The following is a 23,136-nucleotide window of genomic DNA, read 5'->3' as shown; positions in this document are numbered from 1 at the left end:
GCTCTGTCTCTCTTGAACATAAACACCTGTATGCCCACACATGGCCACCCTAGACCTATTTCTCAGGCGAGGGTTACCTGGCTGCTTTACATGTACTCTCCACTTCCTTTCCCCATGTCAGCAGTAATGTTCAGGTAGTTGCACGACAGACTGCACCAGAGTGCTCCCTGATTCAAACTTGCGCTCCCCAAAACAGGTCAGTTTTCAGCAGATCCGATCCTCAGCCAGCTCTCATGAACACCACTGCCGGCACGTGATAAGCAGGGGAACACGCAGCGAAGGGCAAGAGACGTGTAGAGCTGTCTGTCTCGCTTCACCAAAGCCTCATGCCGGGCATAAGTGACTGGAATAACCTTGGCCTTAAGGTACTCTTTGCCCCAGTACTTGAAGTATTAAGCACAACTAATTTCCACCATTAGCTTTATTTAGAAACCATGCTGCTCACTGCTGAAAGAGGAACCTCATCCTCATGCCCACACTGAGTTATGTTCTGTGGTATTATTTAAAGACAAAACATACAAACTGGCAGCTCAGCTGTATGTCAAATGACAAAACTGGGTTCCTGAAACCTTTTTTTTTTTTTTTCTTCCCAAATAAGCAGTAAGCATCTGCAGAGCCTCCCTGAGTGCACTGAAACATGTACAAGCACCTCAGCAGCCAGGGCCAGTTTCTTTTCTTGCCTTCCTTCCACAAGCAGTCTCACCAGTGTCAGTGGAATTATTTGTTCAACTGCAGGGAATACACTTTGATAACAAATGTGCCCTTCAGTGTCAAAAAACCCCCAAACTAAAATGCACAACCTGAAGGGCTGGCAGGAAATACTCTCTCCTTACAAGGCTCTGGCACACGACAGAAACAAAGAGTTGATGTGAAGATGTCTGCCTCTGATTTGAGATTCCCGTGTGGATTCAGGGTCATTCCTGACTGAGGTTCCAGTTCAGGAGCATCTGATACATTTTCAGGTTCTTTCCTATTCAGGACAGTAAATTCACCACACAGTTAAACACACACATGCACACCGGCAGAGAACTGACCGGATTATAACACAAGAGTTACTACATCCTCTCATCTTTAAGAAATGACCTTGATCAAGGTCAAAAATATTGGAAACAGAGAGAAGACAAAACCACTGCCAATGCCCCTGCGGTGCCAGTTCTGTGAATAAAGGACTCCAGTGTTCACTGCTGTCATTTTTGTAGCTGTTACGAATGCAGAAAAACTCAACTTATAAATGAAAAGCTCAAAGATGCCATAACAAGCCTCGAGTCTCCAAACAGTTCTAACAATTAAATACTACCCTAACTTTAAAGGCTGTAATTGGCAACTGGTTATTTAAAATTAATCTTTAAGGACTGCTTTAACAAAAATGGCTTTACCTGTGAAAAATCAAGAACTCCATGCGAGTCAAACACTTGTTAAGAGATCTTGGCACCCTCCGCTGCAGTGCTGAAAAAAATGCATTAGCAGAGATATAGGTTGGCTTCCCTCCCCCTTTTCTGCTCATTACCATCAGTTTTGAGAACTGATTAGCTGTGGTTGTTATTCATTAGTCACATCTCTAAAATCTGAATTATAAACACCTCTGTGAGGTCTTATTCTAATCAACCTATTTTGAGTCTTGCAATTAATACTAACACCAGAAAAATAATTGAACAGTGTACATTTAAAGACCACCCCCTCTTCCCACAAAAATCCAGGCTTAGATTTGCATGAAAAGGAAGACTAAAATAAGATCTACAAACTCTGTCATCCCTGCTAGACATCCTTCTCCCATATACACCGCAGCCAGTTCGGGTAGTTAATACAGGTGACATAATGGGTACATGGTAAATACGAAGCAGCCACCAGTGATTTTCCTGATGGGGTCAGATGGTACACAGCTGATAGATCTCGGGAGGACAAGAACATGCAGGCATGACAGATTAAGTGACTGTCATTGGCTGTGTGCTTGCTCTGAATACTCAGCTATGGACAATAATCAATTACTTGGGGCTGCTAATGATACTGATCAAATGCACTTAGCACTCAGCAGCTTGAGGGCTACCATCCTGACACTTGGAAAATACACAAGCTACCCACGGGCAAGATGAAATAAGAGGCTGGTACCAGCAAAACTCTCAAAATCAACAAAGAAAACAGCTTGTTCCTTCTTCGCCTTTGCGCCCCCCCCCCCCCCCCCCCGAAATGATAAATATATTTGCTTAGGAGCAAGCACAATCTTTCCCATAAGACAACACAATGTAGAGATGCTGCAGCTCTCTGTGAAAGGTTGGGGCCAGCAGTTCACATGGAGGGAGCCCAGCACTGCTTGAAGAATGACTCGTAACAGGAAACGAGAAGCGTATTACCACTACACATATTGGCTTCCAGAGGTCTGTGGAACACGCTGCCTAGCTCCTGACACTACTTCCCAGCCTTGACCTATGATCCAGGGTGATTTGGCTTCCTTGCCATTATCATCAGCTCAAGATGCTGATGTCTTTCCAGCTTTTACAACCAGAGAAAGTAAAAAATTTTGCCATTGGTTTCAGAGGGTGGGAGATCAGGGCAAACATTTCTTAGTTTGTCTCAGGCATCCTAAACCACAACTCCCATTTTTATGGGGTGGGTTGGGGGGGCAGTGGTTTGGTGTTTGTTTGTTTGGGTTTTTTTTAAATAACTAAGGCTTTGTTCAGGCAAAAAAAAAAAAATCTACTGCTTTAACTGTACAGGTTATCTATTCCCTGTCCCAACACAGAAAAAGGATTCATTGCACAGTGATATAAGGCAGTGTTATACATACCTGAGATTATACCCTTCCTTTAAGGGGTTAAAAAAAAGTATTACTCTAACTGACAGAGGAAATCACTTCTCTAATTGGTAAGAGCAACAGCAAGTTAGACAAGACCTAATGTCCTGACTGGTTCTTTGCTCTCAGCTCCCAGAACTGGGATTCTGGGCATCTGAAACCAAGTTTTCATCCCTTGGGAATCATCCTTCCTTCTGCTGTACAGTAGACGGTCCCATAGCAGCACTTTGACTGACCACAGAGATCAGTTGGCAAGATGGAACATACTCAAAAATGTCTTTACAAGTATACTGCATTTAATCACCACAAGAAAAATAAATTTTGAAGAAATTACCAAACAGAACTGTCTGAGGAGAATTTGTAAGAGTTAGTCCTGCAGATAACTGTTCTCTGGCAGCCATTTCTCTGAATGCAGGGAATTAACTCCAGAAAATGTCTTACTTTTCAAATAATAATAAACCCGCAAATTAACATAGTGCAGATCTGTACCACCAAGTTGTTTTTGCAAACCGTGTGCCAAGATTACTGCTCATCTGTTCGGGGGTTACCTCATCAGCAAGCATCAGCCTAGGACATGAGGCAACGTACAAAATACCTGCTTGAACAACAGGGGGGAGTTTCAACAGGCAGAATGCAGTAACTATTTGGATTTTTAGCTAAAATTTGCTCATTGTGTAGAATGAAAAGAAGAATCCTCACCACAATGCACAGTGAGGATTCATCAAACTGTTAAGAAAGAAGCTTGTACTAAAAGCCGTGCTTAGTTAGTAATTATTCATTACTGAAAGAGCTAGTTCTAAGTATGCCAGCAATGATGGTTAATCCCTTCTTTTCCTCCCTCATTCCTGCAGAAAGTGCCACAGGAATCCTTCACAACTGCTGGTTTTCAAGAGCTCAGTTCCAGGGCTTCTCATATCTCCAGATGTTCCAGCCTTCCAGTAAGTGGTGACTGAGGCTGACAAGTTCATGACATAAAGCGAGGCTGCTGGGGGCAAATACAACTTGGTCTGAACAAAATGACCTCGTGCAGCATTAGGTCCAACACAGGTGCCTACAACTCAAACTACTACATCCTCCTTCCCCATTACTGCCTACAATAATGACAACAAACTGGGGTCATTAAGCCCTAAAAATTGCAGGCAAAAGGGAGGTTTTCTTGCCATCTTCAATGAATGGGAGGCTGTAGCCAGAATTTTAGTGGACCACATAGTGGTACAAGTCAAACTTCAACACAGGAAACTGCAATTACCTACCAGGAAAAAGATTTTCAGTGTGAACAGAGTCAAACACTGGAGCAGGCTGCCCAGAGAAACCATGGGTTCTCCATCCTTGGAGATATTCAAAGCCCAACTGAACATGGTCCTCAGTGACCTGATGCAGCTGACCCTGCTCTGAGCAGGGGCTGGGCTGGATGACATCCAGAGCTTCAACTACATTATCCTTATTCCACAATGCCAGTTTTAGGAGAAGGACTTACATAGCTCTGGGGATGAGCACTGGAAGGTGAGAACAGAGAAACAGGCACTCTCATTACTGATATTCCATTAATTATTTCAGTTGTGAATACTGAAGGCACAAGGGTATTTTTTTTTCCCTGCTATATATGTCACATTACAGTGGATCCTGATATGTCGCTAGGGCTTACAAGCGCTTCCACAACAAGCAGGATCTTGTTGCCAGCTTGAAGGATGTTAGTCAGGTGCTTTTTACTAGCATGGAACGCACTCCGGCATATGCTGTCAAACACACACATTCAAGAAAAAAAACCACCAACCACCACCCTCTGCTCAATTAAACTGCATTAAAAGGCAGAAAACAGGGAAGTGAAACCTATCCTCCTATCCATTAAACCAACCTATCCATTAAACCAACAAGGTTTGTATTCTGCAAGCTGGAATGATTTCCCAGCGAGTCTGTTCGCCACAAACTTCTGAGAACACACCAGAGAAGTAGCTACTTTAATGCAACTTGCTAATGCCATGCATTAAATTATTCTTGTTCTTACCGTCTGTTCCATCTAAGGGCTGCTTTGAGGCAATTACTAGTAACTTGTTATTGCATTCCATTACACAATTCAACTCTCAAAAAAAAATATGCAATAAACTCATTCTTTCCTGTAACACACTCAGGCTACTCACTCTCCTGGCTTCTCCACATACCCAGCTAAAATACAGTATCAGAAACATCAGCGTTTTCTCCACAGCATTAGGCATCAGATACCTAAGGTGCATACATAAGTGCTTGAAATGCCACAAAGAGATTATCCTTGATAAATTGGTATTTTTGAGCAAACATCTCAGAAATAAAATAATTCCTATCATTTAAGTCCTCTAGAATATTTAATTCACTGTGTCATTCCAATTCTCCCTTCCCTTGCTCATGTGAATGCTCAAATGCCGCTCTCAGACATGCGCCTCTCTTACCTTTCTCTGGGACTAGAAAACTAGTTTTGCATATTGAATCATTATTTATTTCCATGGATGTCTCTCGGTTCCTCTGACAGCTTTATCTTACTGATGAGGATAAATGTTCTTTCAAAAGCTAGTGCCAGACTGCCCTCATTCTCAGATGTCAAAGGATGCGGTCGGCAGAATCTGTCAAAAATAACTCACGTGGTCTGAGGGATCTGAAAATTACAATTGATAGTTTTGAAAATACAATTGATACACAGTAGCTTTGGGTAGGTCCACTTTACCACTAGCACCCAATCCCTTCTTGCCTTTTTATTTCTCCTTGTCACCATGGGAATTATTCATTTGAAAAACAAATTAGGAAGAAGCAGTGATATGACTTCAGTATTTCTGAAAACCAGATTGCTTTTTCTCTTCAGATTCTGCAGGTACTCACGCCTAGAGACTTTTTAAAGCATAAAGGAAAGGAACAAAAGGAAGTTAATTTAAATTTAAACCAGAATCCTGTAATGGTTTGGGGCTTCTATAGTGACTGCTTTTGCTGCCATCCGAGACTGACTCTAGAAGGTAATGTTCATTTTTTGAAGCTAAACGCAGGACGTACTAGCTGAGAAGGATCAGCAGAGGCAATGAGATTGACCCCACAAGCGCCAACAGGTACGGCATGCATCCCCTGAGCCAGCGAGGGCACGTGCAGCAGAAGACCAGGTCTTCTCCCCTGCCTTCCACCTACCCCGTGGGAGAGACGGTGCTTGCCGTCAGGAGGCCCCGTACCCAGACCAACCTTCGCCCCCCCCATCAGCGGCTGCGCCAGTTAATTCACGCATTCCCGCTGCCAGAGAAGTGGTGTCAGGAAGCTTTCAGAGCAGCACGTTGGCTTCAGACTTGCCTTCTCTGGGCTCCCAAATAGGACACAAGGGAGCGGGGAAGTTAAATGCTTCCAGACACTGATGATGGCATCAGGTTTTAACTTCGAAAGGGCTCTTACACAAAGGAAGATGGTTCTTCTCAACCCGGGCTACTACAGGTATCCAAGAGAAACAGCGCAACACAATAGCGAGCTGTCTAGAAAGCAGCTCCTTCACTGATGCTCCAGAAGCATATTGACCTTCATGGGTTAGTTTCAGGCTTTCAGCTGGGTGGCACGAGCTGATGGTGGTCAAGGAGTGCAATGGCATGTAGCGTACTGTACTGGGGTGCGCTGCCCTGGTGAGCACCATCCGGTAAAAATATAAGCCAATTTATTTAAAATTTTTACATCCATAAAAGGAGGATGGCACTTTGGGTCAGAGTTTACACAGATCAGTACGAGCTGTTTAGCTCTTAGCAGCCATGCGTGCACACACACAATGCAGTGCAGCTAAGCCTTGCTACAACATTTTATCTTCACAAGTGAGAAGATCAAGTGGCTACGGCACTTGAGAATTATCCAGTGCCTCCTTTCCAGTGAAGATAAATACAATGCTCATATCAAACCTGAGCCATTGTGAACTGCACACTGACTGACAGCCGTACATTTAGCTTGTGTGTCCTCCCAAGACACTGTCTCACCAACCTTTTTTTAAAGGAATTAAACAAAATGATTGAAAATATCTTTTCTTCAGCTTTTTACAAGAACTGCCGCATTATACTAGATCACAGATCCACTTAGCCTGGTATCCTCTCTTTGACAGTGCCCAGCAATGAGTGCTTAAAGACTGCAAGAAGCAAGGCAAATACAGAGGATGCCTTCCCCTTGTATACCCTAACCAGCTTCCCACAATCAGCCAGTGGCTCAGGCACCCTTGGGCCTGAAAAAGGTATCCAGACCATCAAAGCTTGACATGGTCCTCCTTTCCAAGAATTTGCCTAACTTCTCTTTCGATCCAAATTACTTTCGCCCATTATTGCAGCCTATGGTAAAGTTTCACAGCTTCATTAGCCACCCTGCTTCTCTTGTCTGCGCCGACTGCCCAGGATTCCTGCAGTTTCTGCATAAGCCTTTTGCACCCATTCGTGATTTTAGCACAACTCTCTTAGCTTACTCTTACCCAGGCTAAACAGGGCTCAGCTATTTGCAGTATTCCATCAACAGAAATCTTCAGGCAGCAGTATTTGCATCTTCAAGGCCTCCACCTTATATTTTAATTGTGATTTTCCTCTATATTTATACAAAGAGTAAAAGCGTTCATCTGAACATTTGTGAGCTGTTGCTTGCAATGTGCCTGCAGTTTTGGCATAACTGGGTGGCACGTCTGAACTGAAGATGAAAACTTCTTACATTTAAAATTTACAGTCTTTGCTGAGGTTCATCTCAAATTAAGTAGTACGGTACCTGCAGCGATGTACACCCTGCCAGAATACACAGCCTTCTCTCATTCCCAACAAGCAGAAACACCAAAGCAATCAAAAACCAAAATTAAGAAGCTATTTTTCTTCTTACATGGCCAGGAGTGCTTTGAAGCATGTTTTAGATAAGGCCAGCATCCCTGAACCACACATGGCCCTGCTCAGGCTGATCTCCAGCTGCTCCAAGACCGAGGAGCCGCACAGCAGCTAAGGCGCACGCAGAGGCAGTCCCGTGCTGCCTGAATCTGTGCAGGTGGCCAAAATGACCAGTTCATGAAGCAACGTCTGCATATGTCATTATTAAGATGGGACTGGTCAAGATCCAAGCCAGTTCCAGGCTTGGTTCCTCTGAAGCGTTGCCCAAGTCATAGGTCTGACTGGATGCTTCATCCACCTCACTGCCATAGGTCTAGCTAAGAGAGTGCAGACAGCACACACACACACATATATATATAATGCCTGTCTGCATTTCCCAAGGGATCTGTTAGAGGGAGAGATACTAAGCTGCCCTCGCAAACGAGCAATTACTGTTTGCTGCTGGTGATACCTTGAGACCTTTGTCTGCAGCTGGTTACTTGGCATGGCTGCGACTTAAGAGGTACTTTTCAAGAGGCCATTTTGGGATGCAGCCAGATCTTTACAAGGTCCTGTAATTTTAAATAATGAAATTAAAACCAGAATTTAGCACTTGTGGGACTGAAGGAAATGAAACGTGGCTAAGTAGTGCCTGCACACTTTTTCCTTTATGACATCTCTCAATCTGCTAAATAAAAATCACACGATTCTTCATGATCAAGAATGCAAATCAGCTTCTTGATAAGGCATTAAGCATATTAAATATTAACTGTTGTAGAAAAGTGATCTGAATGGACTGCTGTCATCCTTGGATCTAGTTTCTGCTGTGCTTAGTGGATCTGGACTGGTGTATTTAAACAAGCTAGAATCCGTAACAATTTTTTAAATAAAATTAGTAAAAAAAATAAGCAGCTGCTTAAATACTAGACAGAGAGAACATTTTGGTCCCAGACAAAACGAGGATCCTTTTGAGAGATCTGTGAATACAGACTGGTTGGGGCCTCACTTCCACTGGTGAAAGGAAAAAAAAAAAGGGGAGGGTGGGGGGGAAGAAGGCCCATCCTGCCTTACATGCTTCTGAAAAATCTTCCCTTGAACTACATATAAATACATTCAATGAAGACCACATCTTTAAAAGACAGCTTTTCACGCATAGAGTTTATAAGGAGTGCAGATACTGTATATGCCAATTCAGTTGCACGCACAGCCAAAGCCCCAAAAACTGAGGCTCATAGGAAATCAGAACACATCTGGCCCCAGCTCAAGTTCGTCATCAACCATAGTCCAAACAATAATGCAAAGAGTCAAAATGACTTGTTAATTCCTAAATTCCAACTAATATGAATTTTAACTACCAATTTATAATCCCTTGTGTCCCTCCAGTGAAAAGGAGTAAGGAATGAAAACCAAATCTGCAGCAGACCCTTATGCAGAAAAAACTGGAAATGGCTGCTGTACAAACACAAATTATATTACTAATGCGATCTGGCAGTTTTACTTGAGTCCCATAGCTGCAGCTTAATCATATCTTTGACACAGCTAAATTGCTAGGATACAATGGGACCTGTAGCTAATAACATTGCTTCAAAAATAAACAAACTCCTGTTTTTCTAAAGTGATTATGAGGAACTCCCATCTATTTCACATGAACTGCATCTGCTTTAACCATCCTGTTCTGGGGCGACATCACAAGTAACTAGCTCGTTCCGTGTCACTATGCTGGGAAGGGATCAGACGGTATTTTGCGACAGGCATTCTTGCTGATGCTCTCAAATGCTCTCTCTTGGTTCACACTGACATTTAACACAGCAGCAACAGAGAGCGGGAAGATTTTGGTCTTATTTTTAACAAGAGAAAACAAGATAGCATAGATAGCAAAATCATAATTGATAGCGAGGACACAGGGCAAGTAAAAAGAAGTTGGTTTAACCACCGCGACTAGCTTCCAAACTGATGCGATGCCACAGAAACTCTCAAACGTCCTCGCTCAGTCCTGGGAAACAGAGTGTCCGAGCGTGGCCGGGCTCAGCAAGGCACCAGCTGGCTGAAATCCCGCCTGGCACCACCAGATCTGCAAACTACCCCTTCTTTGAGAGCTCCCTAACCTTTTTCAGTTAAACCCACTTGTGCTTAGTAAATACCAAACACTTCACTGAAGCCAGCTGATTTCTGACTGAAGTGGATACAGGAGCACTCACGTGAGCAGTGCCAACACAGATTGGCGGGGACACTCATCTCCTGCAAGAGTTAGTGAGGGCTGCGAGTTAAACTCTTCGTAACTCAATACAACTCTCTGAAGATCCTACACTCCTACCTTGAGTTTGCAGGTGCTGGCTCTGAATTTCTTGCATTTGCGAAGGCTGGAGGGAGAAGTCATTCTGCTATCACATAGATCGGAAAACGTTTGGTAATGGCATATTTTGGATCAAGATGACACGAACCATAAAAGCCAACCCTCCTCTTCTTTACTACTCCCAAATTTACGCTAGAGACATCCAGAATTGTGTGTATGAAATATAAGATAGCGTAAAACCAGCCGGCTTGGTCCGTATCTCAGTATACCGCACACCCATGGCATACTTCAAGCCTGTTCTGAGTGTTTGGCTGGTTTTTTTCTGGAAATTTAAGCAGCTCCTTTTCAGGCCTTTACTGATACTTTACTCTTACAACAACCTTGCCGCCACCACCACTAAGGCTATACAACATACCTGAGGCTGCAACCGCTATTTTAACCATTTTCTAGATGGGTGCAGTGAAGTCTCACTTTATCTTACTCAATTCTGGGTGGCACACAGATAAAAGGACTTTTTCTAACTACCCACCCTACAAAATCATGCTAGAAACTGAGGATGAACTCCTGGCACTAATGACATCAAATCAGTCCCACATCTAAGTCAGCGAGATCAGGGTTTTCCCCTGAGTTTATTAGGTTTCATTCTTTCTTAGATTATGGCCTGTACTAAAAGACTTACTATGCCAAAGTGGTATTTTGGTTGCATCTATTATAGTGACAACTCTTCTTAATTTCAGGTGATACTTCTTTTCTATTTGTGAATGTTTAATTAAAAATACTTTTGCTGTATTAAAGGGAGTTAATCTGATCCAATCAAGGTCAGTATAAGCCCGGAACCTCCTCCCCATTTTTAGTGCCTATTCAAACAGGCATCAGACTTCACACATGCGTCAAAAAGAGCTCATTTCAATGCATTTCAGACAACACAGGTACTTCACAATGGGTTTATGGTTGTGTTCTTTTCTTTATTAACCATAGCACGTAAAGTAAAAGCACAAAGGCAGTTCTCAAAGAGAAAAATCCCAGAATGCTGTGGGAAAAATATCTAAACAACTATTCTGCTGTTCTCTAATGTGTTACTAAAGACACCATCATCCCTCATCCCTCCAGAAGTGTTCTTAATTAAATAAGAATCTATTAAAAAATACAGTGCCCCTCAGCATAAACTCCCACCCCCACCCTTCTCTTTCAATTTTAAAAGTGATCTATCTTGCCTTCTCCCTGCCTAGGAGCTCATTAGAAACAGCCCCTTCTGCACATAGGCATCACCTAACACAGATTTGGAGGGAGACAGACAGAAGAAAGGGAGAGAAAGAAATTAGAAAGTGAATGAAAATAGTAGGCCTGCGAGACAAAAAAGCAACTGCAGACAAAGAACACCCAGTACTCACAAGGGAACAACGAAGGCTGAGATACGAATGCTGGTACCATGGGATTAAACCAGGAGCTATTGCTTAACTTTGCAGCAGAGATGCAGTGTTGCTCTAACTAAATTCAATTATCAACAATAACCAAGGCAAATCAGACAGATCCATCACATCGCTTTCTCTGGGTGGCAAAAGGTCGCCATTAAAGACACCTTAAACTTCAAATGGAAGCGCCAAGCACAGGCGGCATTCCCGTCGCACGCACCGCCACTGCCGGCCTATTGCTACGTAAAGCCCAAAGGATCATTCCCTGTCGCCCGCTTTCCTCAGCGCCCACTTCCAGACATTGCCCAGCTTACCTACTGTCTAAAAAGTCCAAACTGGTCAAACCAATAAGAACAGTGACCAGATCCCTCCGAGAGCTGCAGAGGTGACAAAACCAGCAACCCAGGAGTACCCGGTTTTTCCATCCATTTTCTGCAACAGAGCTTTACTTGAGGAATTAGCTCCTGACAGTTCATCTTAAAATCACTTTTGCATCTTGTAAGAACTTTTCCCACCTCGAGCCAGATATCCCAAGGAGCAGGTAGTATGGCATTTATTGCCTCCAAGCAAGAAGTTCCCTTTGAGCTTTATTCTATGGCAGGATAAATGATAAAGTAATGAGTAGTTCCTCAACCACTCTGACACCAGAAAGGACAAGGATGAGGGAACAGTCCTTTTACATAACGCCCCAGATACATCTGCCTAGAAGGTGGCTTTGCCCTCAAGATAATCTCCACTTGTCCTGCACTGCTCTCTGGACGTAACCCTGCACCTCCTGATACTTGAGCTGTAAAATTACATGAGCCACATGCCTTCATTGCCTTTTTTTTTTAAACATAAAAAGTTGTTTCTGCAATGGATTTTAAGTAACTTCATACAGCTGCCTAGCACAGCTGCCTGGCAGTCCCTTCAGTACTGTGGTGGGAAGATCCTCCCATCTCTGGCCCTTGGAAAGCTGTGCTAGAAGGGACAAGGAGCAGCGATCCAAAATGAGGCCCATAACTAAGTGTGACTGCAGGGTTATTTGTTTTGGAATGTTTTGCTAGGTTTCCTCCTCCACACATGATATATCTGTCCTTCACCTAAACTACAATGGAATTTGCTCCAACCTCAATTTTAATTAAATAAATACCAGGCATCCCTCTCCAAGACCAGTGCTCTTAGAAGATGATGCAGTGTTTCATTCAGGGAGACTCCTAGGAATTTCTTTGCCTGTGTGTGTAAAAACAAAGGGATGCAGCCTGACAAAATGTCCTACTGATCTGAAAAAAGTGTATCCAGAAAAATTTTTGTCTTCCCCCTCAAAAATAAGTTAAGATCAGTTCACCTTGTCCTTTTTTCTGAAGTTGCAGTCACCCCCTTGCTGAAACTCCAAGGAGTTTTCATCTGATGGCTTTTTTCCAGTAATGCTCTCCTGTGAGAGTTTTGTTCTTTATGATTGCTAAGCTCACACTTGTGAGAGAGGACAGATAGCAAAAGCTGTAAACCAGACTGAGGTAACCACAGTCACACTGAGTAGCAGGCTTGATTAGATTTTTAATAATGCCAACATATTAAGCAGAACTGTGACAAGAAGAACAGGCTTGAAGAAGCCAAGGAGGTAGCTACAGTTTTAATAAATGCTTTGCTGAACTGGGAGGGTGAGAGCGCACTGATCTCAGTGTGTAAACCTGAGGCAGTAGCTTAGAAATTAGACCTGGTATGTTACTGGACTACTGCTGGGAAGTCACGTGGAAAGATATAGCTTCATATTCTAAAATTTAAGTAGTCAGCTTTTGGTTTCTACTGTCTCTTTCTGAAAAGTATTTAAAAAAAATGGTAAAAAAAATTTTAAATCTCAGATAATTTTAGGAAGCAACCCCAAACTCTGCATTTAGATCTATAGGATCTAAGACTACAGAGTACTTTGAGTTTTGCCACGCACACAGTTGAAACAACTGGAGGTTATAAATCAGGAGCTTACTTTCAGTCTGTTAGCCTCTGCCAGGCTGCCCTCAGCGTTGCTGGCAGCTATCTGCTTACAAACCATCTTGGCAGATGCTGCGCCCGGCTCAGCTGGGTGTGCAAGAGAAGGGACCACCTTGTTCACACTGCAGCAGCAGTCCAGGCGCCCTCCCTATTGCCTGTCCCTGACTCTGTCTCCTCCTCATGTGGCCTCCCTGGCTTCCTGGCACTTGGACGTACCATCAAATAATAGCTCGCCTTCTGCTTTTGCTTGGTCTCTGACCACGCTTTCACCTGGATCGGGGGAATGGTGCACCTTTTGATTTCTCCAGTTCTTGATCTTGGCCAACATTTACTGCTTGCTCTCTGTTCTGTTCTGGGTTCAAACGTATCTAAGTGATGCAAACTTATTTGTGATTAACTAATGCAACTCTATGCCAAGCAGCTACAAAGCAAGTTTTCTTGCAAAAGAAAAACTGCAAGATCTCTTGTCAGTAAAGCATAAGATTTTGCTTAGCCCTTAGTAATGAGGAAAAGGAAAGAAAGAATGTCAGAAAGTATCAAGAGTCATTAAAAGCAACTAACATGTACAATTTTGCCAAAGCCCACTTCCATGTCACAAGAAAAATACCATTTATCAGCAGCTTAAAACGAAGGAGACACTGTTTCCAATGATGAATCTTACCGATATCTTCAACAAAAAAAAAAAAAGGAAAACAGAGAAGGGAAAGAAAAAAAAAAAAAAAGGCCTTCAAAGACAAGTTTTGCTCTTTAACATGCAGTCCTGTTGCATTGACAGAATTCTGACCTGAACACTTGGGTGCAAATTGCATGAGGACCTTCAGGTCTCAACAGATACTCCAAGTACCAGAGTCTGAGTAAAAGATGTCGTTCATACTGTCTTTTATGCATATAAACTTTGCCTTTCACATGAAGAAAGGCATGTAACAGTTATATGAGTAATTGCAATCCAATTACCGCCCCAGGACAGAACCACTCCTTCTCAGAAAGACATCTGGGTATTTGCATATATTTCAGAATGAAGATAACAGAAAGCATCTTGTCCAGGTACAGAACAATCCTGCTTCTAGCCTTGTTAATGAACATAAGCAGCAACGCTGTCCTCAGATATCCAAGGGGTGCACTGTGGTTACTGCTTGGAGTTGCAGGAAAGGAAAATGCAATGGTGGTGCAGGGGCTACACATACCCAGCCGCCCACTCACAGCAAAGGAAGAGCACTCAGGCGCTGTCTGGGTGTGCACTAAGGTGAATATTAATGTGCATGATAGTTACTGGAACCTTTACTATTTAAATTACTTGTTTTTATGTTATAGTGAAGGCCAACTGACAGAAATAAAACATTGCTTCTCTTGGTACTCTCTACTTAAATTGCAGCAGTAAATATTTTTAAGAGTAGTGTTGTCAAATCTCAAGTACAGGTTCATCCCTCCAGATTGTACATCATGCTAGCTTGTTATCTACCATTTCATTATGAACTTCCATAAATAAACTGGGAGCTACCTCTCTCCTGGGCTGGCTATTTCCAGAATTTGTTTCAGTAAAAATCCCTGCCCTTCTAATCTTCCCACATAAGAAACAACTTCTTTTTTTCTGCTGAAAGCAAACTAACTCCATATACCTGCCCTTTCTGCCTGTGAAGATCTGTTCAGTAGCTATAGAGATCCCACTTTCTTGCATTTCACAACTTTAAACAAAATGTGAAAAATTGTTTCTCACATACTCAGAGAAATGCGAATCTTTCACAACACGCCTTTCAAATAAACTCCTATTGCCTTTCTCCAAAAGAAATAAAATGATACATTGAAAAACGCAAATTTCTAATTTCTTAATCAAAAGAGAATGAAACCAAACTGATTTCCAGCCACGTCTGAGAAAGGATGAAAAAGCAATAACTGAAAAACACGCTCTCCCTGATGTGCTAAGGCTGTGATTACCTAAGACGATTTCCCTTTCAAAACTCTCCATTCCTGTGAGTCACAAATGTCTTCGATAGTGGTTTGCTGACAGTCTCCCATATGCTGGTCGTCTCAAAAATGTGCACAGCTTGTCCAGTGAAGTGCTAAACCTCAGCATTTTGCAACCCCCAAGTTTATCTAGCAATTACATTTGCTACAAAAAAAAAAAAAAAAAAAAAGCTGCTGTTTGCTGAAACACATTTATAATCATTTCAGCTATTTCTGAGAGTGTATACAAGAACAGAGTGCCCCAGCACATACAGTAACTAAAAGCGAGAGGGACAGCTCTATTTTGTGGTCGTTACATGTGCTGCTGACAAAGGAGATGCTGTTTGCTAACTAAATATATAAAAGATTGATACTGGCCTTTATTTGTGTTTCCTGATTTAACTTTTGTTTCAGAATGTTACTGCTTTGGCTTACACACTTTGCCTTCCAGTAAATCACAGCATGCACTTAGAAACACAGAGGGAGTCTCCAGCTTTTCCCAGGCACTCAGATGGTGATTAGAAAATCGTCCTGTATCATAAACTGCAGGTCTGAACCTGATGAGTGACACACAGGCTGTAGAAAGAAGGCAGCTGAGGGCGAGAAAGGGAACTGTTGCGTAGAGTGCAGATAGATTTATTGTTTATTTAATTACTTTTTGTGGTTTGCACTGGCAGAGGAGACTTTAGCTGAAATTATTACTGGTTTTGAGTACGCAGGACTCCATAAACATGCAAATGTCCAAGCAGAGAGACAAACTCAAATCGCATTGCAGGGACAGACTAGTTTGTGAAGTTTTCCATTAGACGTTGCCTGCTGACGGCACAAAGGTACAGCGCCGCACAGATGCTAGTCTGGCAGTGCTGCAGAACAGTTCAGCCCTGTATACCTCTGCTTCAGTGACAGAGGACAAAAATAGATGCAAGTTTTACAACTTGCAAACCCAGCTCCTCATTCTTTTCCTCCAAACCTCTTCCTACACCTTTAGATCTTTCTAAGATGTTTACCCTCCTCCCCCACCCCCAAGACCTTGCCTGCAGCATAGCAATGTATGAATTTGCCTGGCAACCTGACATAAATATCCAACCAACCAGCAAATAAAGCCTGGCACACTCTCAGCTACAATGTTTCTGTGCACTGCCTCACAACGAATCAGAGCTGTCCACCAGACAAGGAATTAACTCCTTTTCCTTAGCCCAATTTAAAAATCTAAAGTTTGAGGAGAGAGGTGCACGTTTGCCTACCTTTATCTTACATTGCTGCATGCAATGTTCAGAGCTCTGCTGTAGACATCTCTCTCTGCCTTTGTTCAGAAAATGCAAAGCACTGTATCTTCTCTGCTCATTTTTAAACTGGTTAGATGAATTACTGTACCAGGATAAGGTGAGATAAAGCGCAAAGGTGGGGTGTGAATGAGTGGAGATGCACTGGAAAACGTACAGAACTGAACTATGTTTGACTGGCTCAGTCTGGGATCCTGCAGGTGACCAGCACCCCGGCTCCCTTCACCGAAACCCTCCACAAGACCCGAGCCGTGCCCGGTGCTGAGGGCACCCCCAAGGAATGGGGCAGAGCCCCGGCGCTGAACGGGGTCCTTTCAGAAGCGGCACATCACAAAAGCGATTGGTGTGGGGCAGGAATCTGTGCAAAACATCACAGACAACCTTCAAGATTCTGGCTAACGCCAGTCTTCATGAAACCCCAAGCTGCCCCGGGGGGGAGAGAGGAGTACCCACCCTGAGCAGCTCCTTGCACCCGAGCTAGTAGCCGGTGGCCTTTCAGAACAGTTCCAGCAGGTAACGGGAGCTACACCCTCCACAGAGCGCGGTGCTGCATCCAAGCCCTGCCAGCTTTGTCCATCCCTGGGGACACACAATACACAATGAGTGTTTCAGAGGTCAGCATGTCTTCTGGACCTCAAGCCAGCAAATTGAGATAAGTACATAGCAAGAAGTCCTCATCTCATTTCTTTCAATTTAAAAACTTGGAAAAAAATAAGTTAAACCTGTATGCTATATCAACTATGAGCAGAGTTGAAGGGGAGGCATGACGTTAATAGTTGCACTATAATTAAAGTGTTAAATTCCATACTGCCCCACAAAACACGTTATTTGAGACTGGAAAACAAAACACAGGACCAAGTTGAGTCAGAAATGAGGTTTCACTCCATCCTTATTTGCCGCTGCGACTGCACCAGCTTGCACAAAGGTCTGAGGAACTGTCAAGCACCCAGGAGTCCATCCCGCTGCTGCTGCCCTTTATACGTGTGATAAAGAACCCAAGCAAGAGATCCCCTGTAAAAGAAGTAGACAAGGAAGGCTGGCATGAAGTGCCACGCTTTGACACATTGTAGAAGTCTTTTTTACCCTTTAAGATAGAGCATTGCTAACGCAAATAATTTTCAATAATAATGCAGTGTGATAATACTAGGACCTGGTTTGTGTGGGATGGAGGTAAATTTAAATGACATGCCTCGTAAAAAACAACAAATGGAGATTAGCAGCCGACAGGCTGTTCCACACGTACTGTTCTGCATACTGGCATGGCTGGAGTGAGGAATGAACAGAAAGCCTTGACCCCAAACGTGCTGTCATCTGCCCAATTTGCCTGCCAACTAAATGGTTACCAAGAGTGCACATCAAGAGAGTAAGGTCAAGAGAGAGGGGGACAACTTAAAAGTAAAATTATTTCTTACCACTGAGACCAGTACAGATACTGCAGACTTGGAAATCCAAAGGACAGAGGTAGCTTTGCCTTCCCCTCACTACTTAACTTCAACTTGCAGGGTCAGGCGCTTCCATTTGTGGCTGGTACCACACAACACATTTGTCTGGCTGCACCTGATCAGCGCTATGGCATCTACTGCAGTAGGTTTAATGCACAGAAACCTTTCCAGCCCATGGGGTTTGCCTACCTACTCAGCCAGTACCAAGACAAATTCTCGCTCTGAGCTGACCTCGCTGGCCACGTGGTGCACACACAGCTGCCGCAAGCAGTGCCCAGGCTTCACAGGCAAGGAGCGAGACGTTGCTCTTTCCCTTGCAAAGTCCCTGGATTACTTGACATGGCTTGCTGGCTTACACAGGGGACAGGAGACAGAACTGGGCCCACTAAGATAGCACCACTATCACCCTCCATCTTCCCCAGAGGAAAGGGCAATGGGAAGCAAAGGCTTCCACATGGCTAAAGGTTCAATCTGTCACGTGCACACAGCATCGCTTCCTTGATTTTTTTTTTTTAATTTATTTTTCTGTGTCAGTACAACTTCCTAGAGCAAAGTTGTCTCAATTCTGATTACTTCTCAAACCAACTGACAGTACACCCCCCTTGGGTAAATCTCTCAGATAATCAGCTTTGCCTATGTGAAAAAAAAATGAGAGTAAGCTTGTTGGCCACATCAAATGCCTTCATGCTTTGTCTTTCCCCACAGGAAACAACAGGAGCAGAGTCAGGCTTCAGAAATGTTGGTGAAGCTTCAACAAAATAGAGGTAAGCAAAAGCAGAGACTCATCCTCCACCCCCATGTCTAGAAGCGGATGAACGTTATCAGACCACAACTTTTAAAAGTAAGCCATCTTTCTCTGTCCTCAAAAGCTTCATTTTATACAGTGTGGCGTTATATACAACATGACTTCTACTACTTGTGAAGGCATATGCTGAGCATTTGGGAAAATCAGGTAGTGTACCAACTGACATTTGGATTCTTATTTTCATAACCAAAGGAATATAAATTTTTTTCCCTGTTTTTATTTTGTTTTCTGAAACAAAAGGTAATGTGGAGAGAGATCCTGGAACACTTGGGAGAGAGGCTGGTGTCACAGAACAGTCCCAAGGTACAAAAAGGGGGTATCCTTATTTATTCTAAGAAAAAGAGAGGAAAAGCTAATCCAAACAAACCATATGTATTCTGCCTTGTTGGTCAGTTATGGAGAAATCACATGTCAAACACCCAAATTATACAGCGTGTCTTCTGAAACCTGAAACACAAGCTAGTTTGTCTGAACATGCTCATTTTACAGCTTCACTGGATGAACTAAAGAAATTAATGCTTCAGGCAGTTACCCAATAGTGATAATTGCCAAGACCCCCATAATTAAAATCATGTTGTGAAACTGGATAAAAGAAAGCCCTACTTTGGTCAGACCCCACATAAACGTAACGCTCACAGTCAGCCTGCAGTCATGCACTGTGCCCAAGCTCAGGGCTTTTCTTTAGCGCTGCCTGTTCCTCTGTACCAAGATGCAACTACGCTGACCTGAGCACGGGCAATGTAATGCAAACAAGATGTAACAACTCAGCTGAGCATCTGAATGGGAACACACTACACAGATAAAAAGAGTGAAACCAACAAGTTTTAATCCAGACCTCTATACAACAACTATTTCAAATGTGCTTTAAAATATTCAAGTAAAATTAAAATGTTCGTTAACACCATGACAAAGACAAGCACATGAATTTCATTTTGCTAATTACCGTAACCCTCTCACCCAACAGTCAAAGTTTCTTACTCCAAATACCTCAGGAACACATCGTTGTTCAAGCTATTATGGACAGTTCATATTATGGCAGGTACTACTCAGTATTATCTCAGTTACTACTGCAAGGATATATATTTGTATCTTTTATGTACATGCCTGATCTCTTTCCCCAGAGATAAACAGAAGAAGTGGCACATTTTAAAGCGTATGTGTGAAACAACATTTTTGAAGTGGCAACAGTGACAGTAGCAGCAGCATTGGCAGCAGGTTAGCATTTGGCTAATTGAGCCATTCAGGTTAATGAGCTCCACAATTGTGAGGATCCACTGGTAAAAAAAAAAAAAAAATCATTTCTTTAACATCATAAGCATTGGGAGCTTGCTCATCCAGGTTTCCAGAGGAATCCTATTTGTATCAAAGAAGAATGAGAAGGACAGAAATCAGGGACTGAAAAAGAGCCCCTCCCGCACCTCCACATACCCCCAAGAAAGCAGGGCTCTTCCAGACACCACCTATTTGAGATGCCAAACTGGAATGCCGAAACAAGACCCTTACTGATAGCAAATCGTGCAGAGTCTCCAGCTCCTTCCTTCCAGTGGAATAATTAACAATGCTGGCAAGTACATTATCATAAACTTCAGCATTAACACCCCCACTGCAAAGAACAAAGGCGGTTCACATCCCTCCCTGAGCTCCCGCTACAGACTGGGTGCTGATTCTGACAAGTTGCTCTGCGCCAATTTAGATTCCGTTCACATTTGGAAGATTATGCTCGTAACCGCAAGCTAAAGAACACTTTTTAAACGATGCCGGAAAGCACAGAAAACAGCTCTCTGAAAACCTGCAAGCCAGCCCAGATAATCTCCTGATCACACTCTTGATTTAGCTGTATTTATGCAGAACTCAAACAAATCACAATAACGATATAGCATCCGTTATCTCAAAGGATCCTGAAGTGCTGCTCAACTGAGGCTGGATCTTGCACACTTCTTACCAGGCACCCTCTCCCTTGATAGGCCCTACAAGTTGGAAGAAGCCAGATACCTGCAAAAGTTAGTCCTAAACACTTAGATGAAGAATTTTTTTCCACCTCTGATACAGAGTCAGCAGCTGACAACATATGGCAACGGTTCAGCACCAGGCAAAACTTAAGTCCTGGTGAAAGTGAGGTGGCTGATGCCCACTCTGCGCCAGGCAGAGGCGACTGGGAGGACTAGTTAGTGCAGCCTGTGTTAGCTGACCAACTGGAGTCTGGCTCATCACTTCATTTGTTAGTAAAGTCTACAACTTGAAAATCTAGTGAGGATCTGAGTTGTTTTGGAGGATTGTTTCAACACATAAGCAACAAAGGCCACTCATGTCTGGTGGCTATACAGTTTTCATTTGGATGCAACATCATCAATACAATCCATCTCCAGGTCATTTTGAGATTAATGAAACGCACTCAGCAAGATGTGTCCTACACCACTGTCAAGACTGCAAATGCTGTGAGGTGTTGCAGCTCAGAAAGCATATGCAAGCGAAGTCTCTGGTATTTCTGATCTATGGTCCTGAGAGCAGACCTCAGGTTACTACACTTTTTGCAATTTATATACTCCAACTGGTCTGAGAGCCACCCTAACACAAGCATCAGACATTTGCATGCATCAAATTTCTACTCTGTGAAGGTTTACAAGACAGGAGTAATTTCTGTAAGGGGCCTTGGGGATGGGACTCTTGTTTTTTCCTCTCGCTGGTCTGCCCCATAGCCAGGACAAAGCCTCTGGTTGTGGGTTGGCACTTGGTTTGGCTAGTTCAGCATGGAAGGGGAAACAGCTGCATTCTATGCTTAATGGATTCTACTGAGCAAGACTGGATTTCTAATGGAAAGCCAAGATAGGTACAGCACCAGAGAAGTATGGTTTTCAATGTGTTGAAACAAGTAATAAAAATAAAAAACCCCAATCCAAGGTGCTTCACTACAGATACTTTAAGTTCCTGCGGCTGTTAATTTATTCTGCAAAGTTCTCTTTCAAACAGCTGTCACAAACTCTGCAAGTGTGACAACAAAAGCTGACATTTCTAGGAGGCAAGTGGTGTCAAAGTGCAGCAACCCTCTCCACAAGGTAACAAAACAAAAGAGAAGATTATCATGCATTGGGAAAATAGATGGCCCATAAAGAAGCAATGGCACTCTAAAAACGAACCAAACAAGATCCCAACCAAATCAAACCAGGCCATCCCCTTACTCTCCTGCCCCTTCCAAATACCTCTGGTTGCTAGCCTCCAGAATGAACTGTGGCACCACAGGTTCTCACTTTAACCAGTAATTAGTACATATAGCCTCTCTATTAGGTACTATGCTCTGCTTAGACGAAGCCAGCCCTCGAGTTCGGAAATGTAGTGTTTCTGTGGTTTTTACAGGGGGGGAAAAAAATAATCCCCCTCTCAGAGGGCAGACCCGTTTTCCACCTGACCTTTGTCAGCTGAAGATGCTGCACTACATTTGGATGTAAGTAATAACAATGGATATGACCTGCCTTGTTTACTCAATGTTAAGTATTAACAAGGCCTGCGCTATCTCAGCCACGGCGATATTTCACTAGGCAAGATCTGCCTGCCTAAGTGGCTTTATACAAACACCAGCCCAGCCTCTGGGAAGGATAACGCAGCCCAAGAACAGGGAAAAGAGGCCAAAGCTATTTTCATGCTGCTTAGAAGAACTGAGCAGTAAAATAAAACGGGGGGGGGGGGGGAAGAATCCGTGTTTGTAGAAAACTCAGCTGTTTGTCAGTCACAGAATGCTTATTTCCATCTTCAAGAAATACAGAAGATTTCACCTTTTCAGGTGACTTCTGGATTTCTCTCACAAATAAATAATAACTACTTCTCAGCAGACAAAGAAACAATGGTCCTCAGACACTAGTCTGTAGGGATTCATCTTTTCAGTTTCTTATACACAGTGGAAATGTAAATTTTGTTATCTGCTGCTGTGGAGAGGGAAAGCCAGTGAAAGTTTATTGCAGCACATTCTCAGGATTCTAAACATACCGTATCACATACACACCGTAATGAGTTTTATTTTAACTGCTTTTGGAGATTGCTCTAGTGGACACCGAAATTGAATAACCAGCTCTGCTCACAGAATGAAAGAAACTAGAACACTATACATAAAAGGTCTGTCATTATGTTACAGAGGGGCTTGGACATAACCCAGGCAAGGGGGATGCAATGGACAGCTACTCTCCTTGGGTGTTTAAAAACAAAAACAAACCACAAAAAACCCTCAAACAAACCAAACACACACACACCCCCACCACAGAGGCATCATTTTCATACCTACATACTTCACCAAGGGTATACAAAGGTGCCACGGTTACAAGCCGGCAAGTCACACAGCAGCACTAAGGTAGCTTCCCCACCCCCACTATTGCAATATCCTTATGGACAGACATCTGCCCCT

General features: G+C 43.1%; 1 protein-coding gene across 3 annotated transcripts in view; it reads right to left on the bottom strand.

Moving 5' to 3' along the window:
* The window catches only part of MAML3 (mastermind like transcriptional coactivator 3), a 249,240-nt gene that overhangs the window by 140,445 nt on the left and 85,659 nt on the right, over positions 1-23,136 (bottom strand). Inside the window, exon 1 of one of the 3 annotated variants that reach the window (XM_054823538.1) lies at positions 1,377-1,447. The exons of the other annotated variants lie outside the window; for them this stretch is intronic. The gene's annotated coding sequence lies outside the window, so the exon portion shown is untranslated. Of the gene's footprint in view, positions 1-1,376; positions 1,448-23,136 lie in introns of those variants that run through there. 3 annotated transcript variants of the gene reach the window in all.

The sequence above is a fragment of the Grus americana genome, chromosome 4, assembly GCF_028858705.1.
Source record: "Grus americana isolate bGruAme1 chromosome 4, bGruAme1.mat, whole genome shotgun sequence".
NCBI classification, from domain to species: domain Eukaryota; kingdom Metazoa; phylum Chordata; class Aves; order Gruiformes; family Gruidae; genus Grus; species Grus americana.
This window is presented reverse-complemented; position numbering and strand designations above follow the sequence as displayed.